Consider the following 15,262-nt stretch of genomic DNA (forward strand, 5'->3'; position numbering starts at 1 on the left):
AATTCATTCAATGCTGCACGGATTGCATTGGTGGAGTCTCGTCCAGCAGAGCTGTTCAGGGTGGTCAGGGAATTAACTCAAGTACCGACCTCCAACTGCCTTAAAGCAGGCAATAGTAAAACCGATTCTGAAAAAACCCTCCCTAGATCCCCTGTTGAGAAACAATTATAGATAGAGCAGTTTCTCTTTTACCATTTTTGGGCAAGGTGATCGAGAGGGCGGTTGCCTTCCAACTCCAAGCTGTCTTGGAGGAAACTGATTATCTGGACTCATTTCAAACTGGCTTCAGGGCGGGATACAGAGTTGAGACTGCTATGGTCGCCTTAGTCGATGATCTTCGTCTGGGCATCGACGGGGGAAGTGTGACCTTGTTGGTGCTCTTGGACATCTCAGCAGCTTTCGATACCATCGACCATGGTATCCTTCTGGAACGCCTGAGGGATTTAGGTATCGGAGGCACTGCGCTTCAGTGGTTCCGATTCTATCTCTCGGGAAGGTTCCAGATGGTGAGGCTGGGGGACTGCTGCTCCCGCAAAAGGGAGCTGACATCTGGCATCCCACAGAGTGCCATTTTATCCCCCATGCTGTTTAACATTTACATGAAACCGCTGGGACAGATCATCCGGAAACATGGGGCTCGGTGTTATCAGTACGCTGATGACACCCAGATCTATCTCTCCATGTCTCCAACTGATACAGTGACTAAGGAAGGCATCTCTCCTCTGGATGCCTGCCTGGGGTCAGTAATGGGCTGGATGAGAGAAAACAAACTCAAGCTGAATCCAGAGAAAACAGAGGTACTTGTGATAGGTACCCCAAGTCCAGGCAGGGAAATTTGTCATCCAGTCCTGGACGGGGTTACGCTCCCCCTAAAAGACAAAGTTCGCAGTCTGGAAGTACTCTTGGATTCATCCCTACAATTGTCATCACAGGTGGATGCGATGGCCAAGAGTGCTTGGTACCAGCTTCGGCTGATACGCCAGCTGCGTCCCTGTTTGGATCAAAAGGACCTTGAAACAATAGTACATGCACTGGTAACCTCTCGCTTAGATTTCTGTAATGCGCTCTACATGGGGCTACCTTTGTACCAGGTTCGGAAGCTTCAGCTAGTCCAAAATGCTGCAGCCAGGCTGGTCGCTGGAACATCTAGGGCAGACCACATAACACCAGTATTAAAATCTCTTCACTGGCTGCCCATTAGCTTCTGGGCTCAATACAAAGTGTTGGTTATTACCTATAAAGCCCTATATGGCTTGGGCTCGAGTTACTTGAAGGAGCACCTCCTCCCACACAATCTGCCCCGCACTCTCAGAACAACAGGGAAACATCTGTTAGAGTGCCCGAGAGTGAGACTGACAACAATTCACAAAAGATTATTTGCATCGACAGCACCAACTCTCTGGAACAATCTCCCTGACGAAATCCGGGACTGCTTCACCTTAGATGCTTTCAAGAAGGTTTTAAAGACATATTTATTTCGCTAGCATACCCGTCTGACTCCTTTTAGATACCATTCCTGATAGAAGTTCATTTTATTGACTGATAGATTTTATGGCTGTTATCTTTTATTATGCTGAGAAATGTATATTGATATATGTAGATTTTATATTTTCATAAATTGAATGTAATTGTGTTTTTGATGTAAACCACTTTGATCATTGGAAAAACGGTATATAAATAAAGTATTATTATTATTATTATTATTATTATTATTATTATTAGTTCTCAAAGAGAGTTGGTTCCTTGCAGAGTTGGTTCTCAAAAATCTCTCAGAATAAAAAAAGTATTAACTTGCCAATATAAGGATAACATGGAGAGAACAGTGTACTCTCTCTAGGAATAGAATTCCATAGCATGGAAGCAGCCACCAAGAAGGCCCTATCCCTTGTTCCTACCAGATGTGCCTAGGAGGGCAGGAGGGCATCCATTGAAGATCTGACAGCACAAACATATGGAAGAATATGGTCCTTTGCATAACATGGAAGGTAGCTATACAGAGCTTTATCAGTCATAATCAATGCTTTTAAAAGAAACTGACCAGTAGCCAGTAGAGCTGTTGTAACAAGGGAGCGGTGTGCTCACTGAGTGCAACTCTTTGGGGCATCTGAATTTTCTGAATACTTCTCAAAGGTAGCACCACAAAGACTGCTTTATAGTAATCTAAACAGGGACATAGGAGATTACCGCACTAGGGTAAAAGCGTTCCCCAATGCGTTCTCACGGGCGTGAGCCTGGAGCGTGATGAGAACCAGAACGCTAGTTTACCGCACGGCGGAACGCCGCCGTCGCCGCCGGGCGTTCCAAATGTGTTCCCAATGTGTTCCAGGGAGGCCATTTCTGGGAACGGACCGTTCCCAGAAATGGCCTCCCTGGAACACATTGGGAACACATTTGGAACGCCCGGCGGCAACGGTGGCGTTCCGCCGTGCGGTAAACTAGCATTCTGGTTCTCATCACGCTCCAGGCTCGCGCCCGTGAGAACGCATTGGGGAATGCTTTTACCCTAGTGCGGTAATCTCTATTGTGTAACGAAGGCATGTGACACCATGGCCAGATCATGGGCATCTCCAGGAGCAGGCCCAGTGCATGCCTTTGCTTTAACTGGGCAAATGCACTCCTGGAAACCACAGAAGCTAGAGCACATAGAGATGAATCCAGGATTATATTCAAACTGTGAATTTGTGTCTTTATGGGGTAGAATAATCACCTCCAGCACGTGCTATATATCTGTTCCCTGAATTTGACTGACCAGGACCACTTCTGTCTTGCCTCACCTGGATTAAGCTTTAGTTCATTATTGCTGAAAGACACTAATTTAGGTTCCTTGATGAAAAGGAAATGCGTGTCTTCAGCATACTGGTGGCACCAGACGTCCAAATTCCATACAACATTTCTCAGCAGTTTCATGCATATGTTACATAACAGGGGAAGAGAACAAAACCCCGAGGCACTAGCCAACAACCAAGGCATTGAGCAGGAACTTCCCGCCACTATCTTCCAGACTTCCTTCTCTAGAAAGGAATGGAATTAACGTGAACAGTCCCTGCAAGTCTCATCTCCAGGTGGGTGCTCTGAAGGTTACCATGGTCAGTGATATCATAACCTGTCAACCAGGAACCACTCTATCCTGTCCATTTTCCAGAGTAGGTCATCCACTAAGGTAGCCAGAGTCACCTCTTTCCTAACCAGGATTGAAGCCAGATTGAAGTGGATCTAGTTAATCCATCACATCCAGAAACCACTGGAGTTGGGATGCCACCAGGGGTGCACCTATCACTGTAAAAATAATATACAGTCGCCCCTCCTAATGTGAGGATCTGACATCCACGTGCTTGAATATAGGTGGAGGGGCAATCTTCGCTATTTGCAATGGCGCACGCACACCCTTGCCACATGCATGGGGGTGCACTCCATTCAAGCCTATGGGGCTTGAATAAGCACAAGCCTCCATTTTCATGGGGGCATCCGGAATGGATCCTCCATGAAAACGGAGGGCCAACTGTGGCTTGAGACCACAATAACTGCCATGGCTTCATCCTACAGAATCCTGGTTTGTAGTTTTTTGAAGTACCAGCATTCTTTGGCAGAGAAGACTAAAGAATTTATGAATCTGCAAATCCTAGGATTCTCTTGGATGGAGCTACAGCACTTAAAGTGGTGTCAAACTCCATTATTTCTACAGTGTAGATGCACCCCATGTGTACTAGTACTTTGCCTAGAAATATGTTCTGGAGACTGGCCAGTAATGATTGAATACATTGGAATTCGGGGATAGATTTTGCCACAAAACCTTTTTTTTTTAAACTATTGCCTCTTTTAGGCATGTTGGAAACCTGTCTTGCTGTGAAAAAGCATTAATCACCCCATTTGCCCAGTCAATCTTCCTGGCCTTTTAAATGAATCAGAAAAGGCAAGAATGTAGCACACAAACTAGACTGATGCTGCATCTGCACTGCAGAAATAATCCAGTTTGATACTACAGTGCACTAGCACTGTAGAAGAAGTCTCTGTGCACCTCGGAAGGGGCAATGGTGTGCATGCCTGTGGTGCGTACCCAGTACCGCACCACAGGCATGAACCTTATTACTTTCAATGGGGCTTGAGCATACATGGAATTCCCCTCACGTGGAGGGGTCTGGAATAGATTCCCTGCATAAGGGAAGGGACCACGGTACTTTAACAGCCATGGCTCAATGTTACAGGTGTCTGGGAATGGTAGTCTGTTGTGGCACCAGAACCCTCTGACAGAGAAGTGTCACAAAACTGCTGTTCCTGGAATTTGATAACATTGAGCCATGGTCATTAAAGTGGTGTCAAACTGGATTATTTCTGCAGTGTGGATGCAGCCTGAGTGATTCTCAGCTCCCCAAGGAAGTTCACATCCCTGGGCTATTCAAATGAAAAAACATCCTTTATCACCGGACAAGAAGGGGATAAAGTTACATCCACTGGACTTGTACTCAAATGTAGCATTCAAATTGGAACAAATTCAACCGATTTTATCGGCGAAGTGCAAATTATTCACAGCAGGCCGTCAAATGGTCTGAATTCTCTTCCCCACAGTGCACAAACATATTGGGAGACTGCTGCCAAAGCCACAGAATGCAAGACAACTTTAGCTTTTTCCTACGTTAATACCAAATCTGTAAATAATGTTCCACAGGATACTTTTGTGATACGGTTATTATATATTATAACATTATGATAATAGGGAAACATTGACAAATAACACGAAACTCGGCAGGAGAGCTGGGAGAGGAGACGGCAAGAGTAACTTATTGACCCAGAGGGAAGGCATAGATTAGGGAACAGTTAGCAGGAAGTGACTCAGCACAACATTACAGGGATTGAAAAGGAGGGAGACACTGTGCCAGGAGCTGCTTGGTTAAATAAAGGACTTTGTTATATATATGTAACCTCAGCCTGATTCTTTAGTGGCAGCAAATGCCATTTGAAATAAGTGGACAGGAAATAATTTTATGATTTCTGCTCCCCCACCCCCAGATACACCCTGCACCTTACACACACACATACGCACACACATATTATGAATGGTGCCTGCTTTATGAAAGTTATTGCTTTGTACACAGTTTAGCTTTTATCTAATCTTTGTTAGAATTGGGAATTGCGTTTCAGGGTTGCATCCACACTGGAGAAATAATCCAGTCTGACACCACTTTAGCTGCCATTGTTCAGTGCTATGGAATCCTGGGAATTGTTAGTTTTGTGGGATATTTAGCCATCTCTATTGGAGAGCTCTGGCGCCACAGGATACTACGTTCTCAGAATGGCATGGAGCCATGGCAGTTAAAGTGGTGTCAAATGGGATCATTTCTGCAGTGTGGATGCAGTCTCTGTCTTAAATACCTGGTATTATATACTGGTGGGTAATGTAGCAACATGCTGAAATATAAATCTAAAATTGAAAAATTGAAAAATCCTGTTTGTTTTTAAAATGATATTGCTGTTCAGAAGTAAACCATTCCACCAAATTCAGTGGGAATTATTCACAGATGAAGGGATGTAGAATTTCATCTGAGGCTGCATCTGCACTGCAGAAAGAATGCAGTTTGACACCGCTTTAACTGCCTTGGCTCAGTGCTATGGAATTCACTGGAAGACATGAACTGAAATCTGGTTGCATCTTTCAAAACAGTGGCCTGTTGGACAATTTAAAAGAAAATATGCTAGCAACATTTTATGTACCTAAACAGCATTCACACACAGGTTGCTTTAATATCTAATATAATTGGTTATATTGTTTAAGTTTATTTCATATTAGGACTATATGTTGTTCAACTTAATTTTATGTTGAGATCATGTTACTGCATTTAAGCCTATAAAAACCAAGATCTATTAATGCTGGGAACAGTCTCGATAGAGTGGAGCCTGTCTGAGTTCCATTTCATTGAGGAAATTAAGCATACACTTCACTTCCTGTGGGATGTTCAATGTAATCTAGTTGATGTTTGTTCAGAAATAAACTCAGCTGAGCTCATGGGGACTTACTCTCAGGCAGTTCTGTTAACCATTGCAATGTCGTGCTTAGCTTTTTCTGGATTGTGTCTAATTAGCAGTTAAGTGTTCACAACTTTTCAGGTCATGGAGTTTGATCCAGAGAAGAACAAGTAGAACTTGACTCAAGCAATGAGGGTTCTTTTTGTTCTTATTCCTCCTCCCTTTCTGGCCTTCATTCTTGGAAACCCATTTTTGGAAAGTGAAAGAGCCTTTAGGGAACTCTAGCAGGAAGTAGGTTACCAGAATTCAGGAAGACTGCTTTGCATGAGAAGAATCCAAGAGTGGCTCATGGCTTCCATGTCCATGATGATTCTGCTCCAAGTTTAAATTTGAACTTTAAAGGAGGTATCCAAGGTGCTGATCCCCCAAACATGTTAAGTTTAGATTAAAAATCTAGAGCAAATTCGTTGTACAGTGGGCCCTTGGTATCCACTGGGGTTTGCTTCCAGGGCACCTCGTGAATAACAAAATCCATAGCTGATCAAGTCCCACTAACTACAATGGCATACTAAAATGGTGTCACTTATATAAAATAGCAAAGTCATGGTTTGCTAATTTGAATTTATATTTTTTTGAATATTTTCAATCTGTGGATGCTTGAATCCGTGGATAAAAAAATCCATGGATACGGTGGGCCAACTATACCAGTAACATGGAAATCACCAGCCACCAATGCATGAGTCCAAAGTTGTGTTTGCCTGATTTGCAAGTGCTGGTCTTGGATGTTCTGAAACAACTGAGTTGCTTTTTAGACAGCAGCCCCACAATCCCTCACCCTTGGTTAAATTGGATAGGGTTTGCTGTTGTTCTGTGCCTTCAAGTCATTTCCGACTTACAGAGACGCTAAGACAACCCTATTATGGGTTTTTCTTGGCGTGATTTGTTCAGAGGAGGTTTGCTATTGCCTTCCCTTGATGCTGAGAGAGTGTGACTTATCCAAGGTCACCAAGTGGATTTATGGGATTATAAACTGAAAACATCTGTAGGGCCACCCCTGGTATACCTATCACTTTCTGGGGGATCTCTCAGTCCACACATTGCATCTACCTAAATCAATAAGTAGCTAGAGATGATTAATATCATTAATGTGAGAAAAAAACAAACAAAAACATATTGGTTAGATTACAAATCCCCCTTATAGCTTTAGTATATTTCCCAAGATTTTTCTCCAAAAACATACTTAGCAATTCACTAACCTTCTTGTATGCCTTTTGCGGATATCCGCTTTGCTTTTCTTGAAAGACAACATTATCGGTCATACCTGTCCTGCAGGATTTTTTCACTAAAGTACCTAACATTTACTGGCATTAGCAGGTCAAAAGATCTTGACCAACAGATGGGACAACAGGACTTCTGGTAAAAGCCCTTGTTTTTCATCATCTATTTATATGCTGAAAGTTTTTTCCCAGTGTCTCACCTGGCCAACGGCATTGATCAGATCTTTCAGGTATGAAGATGTGAAGACTTGCTAAGCAGATGAAAGCTTAAAAAGACCCAATGTTAACTAGGCACAATGGATGAAATCCTAATTTGTGCCTATAGCCCCATTCACATTTCCTTGGTAAGATAAAATGGAAGACATGGATGGGGAAATCTGTAAGTTCTGTTTTTCTGTGTCTGATCTTTTAAAATCTCAAATTCTTTCAGTTCTGTGTATTGGTGAATATTGGTAAATTCTCCCTCTGCCCTCCAAAAATATCAGACACAAAATTCTCCCTTATCAGCACTTGGCCAGATTTGATAGATGAAACCTTTTCCCAGTGCCTGCCACAGAGGTATTAATGATGTGAAATCTGTCTCTCAAAAAAGTGGTAACTGTAATTCAAGACCTGGCACTTGAACTCATATTATTAACCCATCAGAAAATTCTAGGGCCTATGGGATGACCCCAACCCCCTTTCTGCAGTCTCACCAAGTCCATCCAAGGCTCCCAAAGCCCCCTGTTTTATTTTTTCAGCCAAAAATTGACCCAAACATATCCCCAGATGCCACCAGGACAAGCCTTTCCCTAACACCCCAGCCTCTCCATCCTACTTAGCTAGACAGAAATCAACTTAAAAATGGCAAAACAAGCAAGGCTCAAGATGTGAATGTGACACTCTACAGTCTTGGCTTCTCCAGAGCCTGGAAAGCTTGAAAGACATTACTCTTCATAAGTCCTCAAAATTAGTTCTGTTACCATTTTTTTAAAAAAAATGCTTTAATTTTTCATTACTTAACAGTAAAAAAAATTGAGAATGCTACTTGACCCTGGCTTATACATAAGATTCTTGTGCCATGAGGCCACACTTTTGTTTCACCTGTAAAATGATGATGACGATGACAATGACAATGATGATGATGGTGATGATGATGATTTTATTCATTTTTACCCCACCTTTCTCCTGGTAAAGTAGTGGTCACACTCCCAAGTACACTGGAAAAGGAGTTTTATTATTCCTTTATTATGTTTCAGTCATTATGTAGCTTGGTTACACTTTTGTTATTGCCAAAAAAGACAATTACAAGTAACTAGTTATTTGCAAGACGTTACTTCCTAATTATGGAGCTTATGTCATCTTAGGCTAACCAGGAAATGCAAAAGCGGCCTTTAAAGAGTGTGGCCATTGCCCAGTGATTTAGTTCTGATAGCTTTATAGTACTGATAAGGTCTGCAATACTTTTGTTTAAATACTCTATAGAGTTCTGTTGACAGAAGACAGGAAGTGGTTTTTTAAACCACCATGTGAGGAAGGCAGGATGAATGCTTAAGAAGGATAGCTTGCGCTTATCAGGGTGTGTTGGTTGTTGCATCAGTCTTAATGCCTGCCAGCCTGGATGATTCAGGGTGGCAGTGCCCCCATGTGATCTTTCACAACCTCATTGACAGACAAAAGGAAAGGCTTCTCATGCATCCTTACAATGGGTTGGGTGTGTATGCTTGTGTGTGTGAGTGAGAGAGAGAGAGACTTACAAGGAGAGAAAGTGCTGGACAGAGGAAAAGCTGCTGACAGATTTGTAGCAATCATAGACATACCTTTAAGTTTCAGCAATGGACTCTTGACACTTCAGGCCTGCCTGTGTGTATGCATATTTTTATTAATAGAATGCATTGGGCATTGTGGGGTGCTCTCATCCTTGAGGTTTATTTTTGATTTATTTGCACACAGTCCCAGAACCTACACACTTAATTGGACTTTCAGCATTTTATTCAAGACTAAACAGGAGAAAGAAAAAAACAGATGTTACTTCCTTGTTCAGGAGTGACCATAAGCATTTGCTTAGGTGTGCATGCATTTACCTGAAAGAGGAAAAAAAAGATGTGCCCTTGAACAACTTTGTTGTTATTGTGTGACTTTAAGTTGTCTCTGACTTATGGCAACTTTAAAGCAAACCTATCACAAGGTTTTCTTGACAAGATTTATTCAGAGGGGCTTTGCCCTTGCCTTGCCTTCTGCGGCTGAGAGAGCATGACATGTCTAAGGACACTCAGTGGGTTTCCATGGCTGAGTGAGGATCTGAATCCTGGACTCCCAGAATCTTAATCCAACACTCAAACCACTACACCATTCTGGCTCTCTTGAACAACTCATAGGATGTAAAAAGCACCAGCCACCTTGCCAGAACAATATTCTTTGCCGTTTAGACATGAGGAGGGAGGCAGTTTGTTTTAGAGCACATTTTATTTATTTATTTATTTATTTATTTATTTATTTAAAAACATATTTATTTAGAGTATTTATACCCTGCTCTTCAGCCACAAATAGGACCATTCAACTTGCTGCGGGGGGAGGTCAGGGGTGGCTGCAGCTCCCTGTGGCCTGGCCCTTGGCTGCCCGCTCGCCCAGAGGCTCCAGGTGCTGCTGGGCACCGGGCGGTGGCCACGGAGCTCCTGCCCACATGGGGCCTGGACTTCAGCTCCCAGGTTCCCCTGGGAGCGGAAGCTGAGGCGCCGTGCCGCTGGGGCACTTCCAGGCTGTGACTATAAGTCCCAGCCTCCCTTGCGGGGGGTAGAAGTGGCCCCGATTGGCTGCACACCGGAGATGTTGCTCTGGATTGGCCAGGAGGCCTGGGGGGGGTAGTCCCTCCCTGGCTTCCTGGCCAATTATTGGCTTGTGGGCCTATTTAGGCCCTGGGTGCGCGGCTCTTGGCGCCATTGCCTGCCGGCTCCCCACCCTCCCTCCCTTGTTTCAATTGTGTCTTTGTCACAACTTTCAGAAGAGGCGGCCTTCTGTGGCGGCAGCATAGGTCTTGGATCTGATGGGCGTGGTTTCCTGTGCTGCGGAGCACAGGATCGGAAGTCCCACTGGGACCTGGGGGTGTTGACAGCTAGCGATGTCGCCAGTGTGCTGGCGACATCGATTCAGGGTTCCCCGGTGACATGGGGTGAAGATGCGCTTATGCGCATAGCTGGCTCTTTAAGTGGCGAGTACACTTTCGGCCAGTTACCCCGCTGTCATCCCAAAGCCTGGCCATTACCAGGCAATTCAGTTCATCGACCAACGCAGGTTGGTGGATGTCAGATCCAGACCTCATGCTTTCAGGCCAAGCTGAGGCTCCTGTGTTTGTGCCTGTGCCTTTACCATCTGGGCAGCAGCTGAGGCAAGGAACTTGGACAGGGGGCGGGGCCAAGGCCTCTGAGGCTTCTTCTGCCCTGCTGCATTACCACCAGCCAGCTCCAAGCCAAGCTGAGGCTCCTGTGTTTGTGCCTGTGCCTTTACCATCTGGGCAGCAGCTGAGGCAAGGAACTTGGACAGGGGGCGGGGCCAAGGCCTCTGAGGCTTCTTCTGCCCTGCTGCATTACCACCAGCCAGCTCCAAGCCAAGCTGAGGCTCCTGTGTTTGTGCCTGTGCCCCCTCCGCCTCCTCGCCGGACTCCGCAGCCAGAGCCGCGCTTCTGCCGGGCGGCCTCCTCCCGGGGTGTCGGAGGTGCGCAACTGCGCACCGCCCCGGGAGTGCCGCCCACGGACTGGAAGGGCACCGTTGCGGGACTCTTTTTTTAGGCTGCTTTGGCGCTTTGCGGCAGCTGGGAGTGGGCCCTTTAAAGACTTCTGGGGGGAAGACAGGGAGAGTGCTCGCCAGGTGAGAGCGGCGAGCTTAAAAGCCGGCGTTCCGGACCTTCCTGCCACGCCCCCTCCGCCTCCTCGCCGGACTCCGCAGCCAGAGCCGCGCTTCTGCCGGGCAGCCTCCTCCCGGGGTGTCGGAGGTGCGCAACTGCGCACCGCCCCGGGAGTGCCGCCCACGGACTGGAAGGGCACTGTTGCGGGACTCTGCAGCGCTATCACCGCGCAGCTGCGCAGCTGCGCAGTTTTTACTGGGCTAGGGAGGTTATGGGTTAGCCTAGAGCAGAGGATGCCTGACGTGGCTAACCTCTGCTCTTTAAGTTGCTGGAGAAGGGTGGGGGGAGGTCATGGATGCGGGGGATGCATGGGCTGGGGAGGAAGGGGATAACATCGCTTTGAACGGAGCTCCCATTGAGGTAGTGTGGGGCAGGGGGGGTATGGCGGTGGGAGGAGGGACTTGCGTTCCAGGGGAAGGCGAGATCGATGCGTTATATCTATCTCTCCTTCCTGTCCCCCTCCCAACCTAAGGGACCTGAGGGTCACTCCAACCGTGCCACAAACCCTGTTGCTGCTCCTGTGCAACGCCAGATCGATCAACAACAAGTCCCACATCCTCCACGATCTGTTGGAGGACCAAAGTTGCGATCTGGCTTGCATTACCGAGACCTGGCTTGGGCCTGAAGGGGATGCTGTGTGGGCTCAGGCCCTGCCTGCCGGGTTCTCGGTGAAGGACCAGCCCAGGTTAGGTGGGCGGGGTGTGTGTGTGGCCTTGATACATAGGAACACCGTGTCCCTCACTAGGAACCACATCTGACAGACGTCCTATATCGAGTGTATTTACCTGACCCTAAAAGCGAGGGACAGTCTAGGGATTCTGTTGGTGTATCGGCCACCCCGTGCGCTAACGGACTCCCTTAACGAGCTGACACAGCTGGTCGCTGAACTGATGCTGGAGACGCCCAGGCTACTTGTCCTGGGTGACTTCAACATCTCCCTCACGGCCAGCTATGTTCCACCCGGTGCAGCTCGCGAATTCATGGATACCATGGCGGCCATGGGCCTGTCCCAGCTGATTGTGGGTCCTACGCATTGTGCAGGTAATACTCTCGATTTGGTCTTTTGTTCGGATGCGGAAAATCCGTGGGCGGAAATAACTAATATTTCCCCCCTGCCATGGACGGATCATTTCCTGGTTGAGGCGAAAATCAAGGTCTCTACCCAGATCCCTCCTGGGGGTGGTGGACCTATTAGGATGGTCCACCCTCGAAGGCTAATGGAACCTGAACGGTTCCAGGAAGCCCTAGAGGGATACATGGTTGGAAGTGACGGCGACTCTGTTGATGCCCTGACTGGTATCTGGAATACCGGTCTCTCGAGGGCTATACACAGTATCGCTCCCAAGCGCCCTCTCAGACCCGCTTCCAAATGTAAGCCCTGGTATACGGAAGATCTCTGGGCAAGGAAGCGGGAGCTGCGACGTCTAGAGTACCGTTGGCGGAAACACCTTCGCTTAGACGACAAGACTCTCCTAGCCCAACTGTTAGAGGACTACGGAGAGGCGATACGAGCAGCAAAGAACTTGTTCTATGGTGCTCGTATCGCGTCCGCGGAGTTGCGTCCAGCAGAGTTGTTCAGGGTAGTCAGGGAGCTAACTCAGCTCCCTCCTGCCCTGAACCAGATCCTTGAACCTTCTAAGGCCTGCTGTGACCAATTTAATAACTTCTTCGTGGATAAAACTTCTCGGATAAGCGAAGGTCTTAATGCCGACATTCAAGCAGAACCTAGGGTAGAGGCATCCAGAGCCTCCGTGGACTTTGTTAAACTGGATCGGTTTGAGTTGGTAAGTACCGATGATGTGGACAAGATCCTTGGAAGTGTTCGGAAGACAACCTGTTCTCTCGATCCCTGTCCCTCGTGGCTAGCAGCCCAGGGGGGACCGGCTGTGACTTCTCTGTTACGCCGGATTATTAATACATCTTTGAGGGATGGGCAATTTCCATCAGATCTTAAATTGGCCATTGTAAAACCTTTATTAAAAAAGCCCTCCCTCGACCCCCTGGTACATAATAATTATCGGCCAGTTTCACTGCTGCCATTTTTGGGGAAGGTGATCGAGAGGGCGGTTGCACTCCAGCTTCAGTCGGTCTTGGATGATACGGATTATCTGGACCCATTTCAAACTGGCTTTCGGGCGGGTTACGGGGTTGAGACGGCCATGGTCGCCTTGGCCGATGATCTCCGTCTGGGCATCGACAGGGGAAGCGTGTCCCTGTTGGTGCTCTTGGACATCTCAGCGGCTTTCGATACCATAGACCATGGTATCCTTCTGGAACGCCTGGCTGAGGTGGGAATCGGGGGCACTGCGCTCCAGTGATTCCGGTCCTACCTCTCTGGGAGGTTCCAGATGGTGCAGCTGGGAGACATGTGCTCCGATGAGAGGGACCTTAAAACTGGGGTCCCTCAAGGAGCCATTCTGTCTCCCATGCTATTTAACATTTACATGAAACCGCTGGGAGAGATCATCCGGAGACATGGGGCGCGGGGTTATCAGTACGCTGATGACACCCAAATAGTTTTCTCTATGTCTCCGACTGATGCAGTGACTGGGGATGGCGTCTCTCCTCTCGTGGCCTGTCTGGAGTCAGTAATGGGCTGGATGAGGGAAAACCGACTCAAGCTGGATCCAGAGAAAACGGAGGTACTCGAGATAGGTTCCCCTGGTCCAGGAATGGCGGTGGTTCCACCTGTCCTGAACGGGGTCACGCTCCCTGTGAAGGACTCCGTGCGCAGTCTGGGGGTGCTTCTTGACTCGTCCCTTCGCCTGACTGCTCAGGTGAATGCGACGGTCAAGAGCACCTGTCATCAGCTTCGGCTTATTCGCCAGCTGCGCCCATACCTGGCCCAGAGGGACCTTGAAACTGTGGTACATGCTCTGGTAACCTCGAGACTGGACTTCTGCAATGTACTCTACATGGGGCAACCCTTATACCAAACCCGGAAGCTACAAATGGTGCAGAACATGGCAGCCAGGCTGGTCACTGGCACTTCCAGGGCCAGCCATATAACACCGGTATTAAAAGATCTTCATTGGCTGCCCATTCGCTTCCGGGCACAATATAAGGTGTTGGTGATGACCTATAAAGCCCTAAATGGCTTGGGCCCAGGATACCTGAAGGACCACCTCTCCCCATACATTCCGCCCCGCACCCTCAGAACATCTGGGCAGCAATTACTTAGGGTTCCCGGGGCGAGATTTGTCTCGACTACTAGGAGGACATTCTCCATCGCCGCCCCGGCCCTTTGGAACACGCTGCCCATAGAGCTCCGCTCAGCCACCTCCCTGGCCCAATTTAGACGGGACTTAAAGACCTTCCTGTTTGGGATCGCATTCCCTGATTAAAGTCCTCTAGGCCTCCTCCCTCCACACTGGCAAGGGATTGGCTAATCCGGGGCTTTTCTGTCTTTGTTTTTATTGATTTATTGTATGGATTTTACTGCGTATGTATTGTTTTAATTTGTTGTAAACCGCCCTGATCTGATGGAAGGGCGGTATATAAATAAAAATTTTATTTTATTATTTATTATTAACACTCTTAACACTTGTTGCTGTATTTAATTAAGTTGTGGTCTTTTCTTCCCAGTTGGTTGTCCCTTGTGTTATTCTCACCCTCCCCTTCCTCAGCAAAGGCTCTCAAAGCGGCTTATTATTATTATTATTATTATTATTATTATTATTATTAACCTTTATTTATAAAGCGCTGTAAATTTACACTGGTTCCCTGCCTTCAGGCTTACAATGTAAAAAGACACACACAAAAGGAGAAAAGAGTGGTAGTGGGGAAGGGGATCAGGTCCACCAGTTCTTCTCTCCCTCCGAGGCCTGTACCATGGCTCTCCTTCTTCCTTTAGGCCAGGCCTGATGGAGCTGGCAGGCCTTTCTCTCCCTCTGAGGTCTGATGACATCAGATGGCAAAAGAGAGGGCTCATCTTCTTACATATGGCACAGCAGTGCCTTACAAATGGAAGGGATATAATTATTTATATTTTTTCATATGGGAGGTGGTCTGGGTGTTCCCCACTCCCGGATGTATCAACGTCACGGTTCACATCCATGGTTCACATCAGCCAGTAGGTAAAAAAAAAATTAAAATAGGCTAAACTTCTTCAGGCCACAGATAGGTTTTAATTAAATACAAATTAATT

This window comes from Sceloporus occidentalis, unplaced genomic scaffold (assembly GCF_023333645.1).
Source record: "Sceloporus occidentalis isolate IW3139 unplaced genomic scaffold, rSceOcc1.0.p SCAF_1, whole genome shotgun sequence".
Classification (NCBI taxonomy): Eukaryota; Metazoa; Chordata; class Lepidosauria; order Squamata; family Phrynosomatidae; genus Sceloporus; species Sceloporus occidentalis.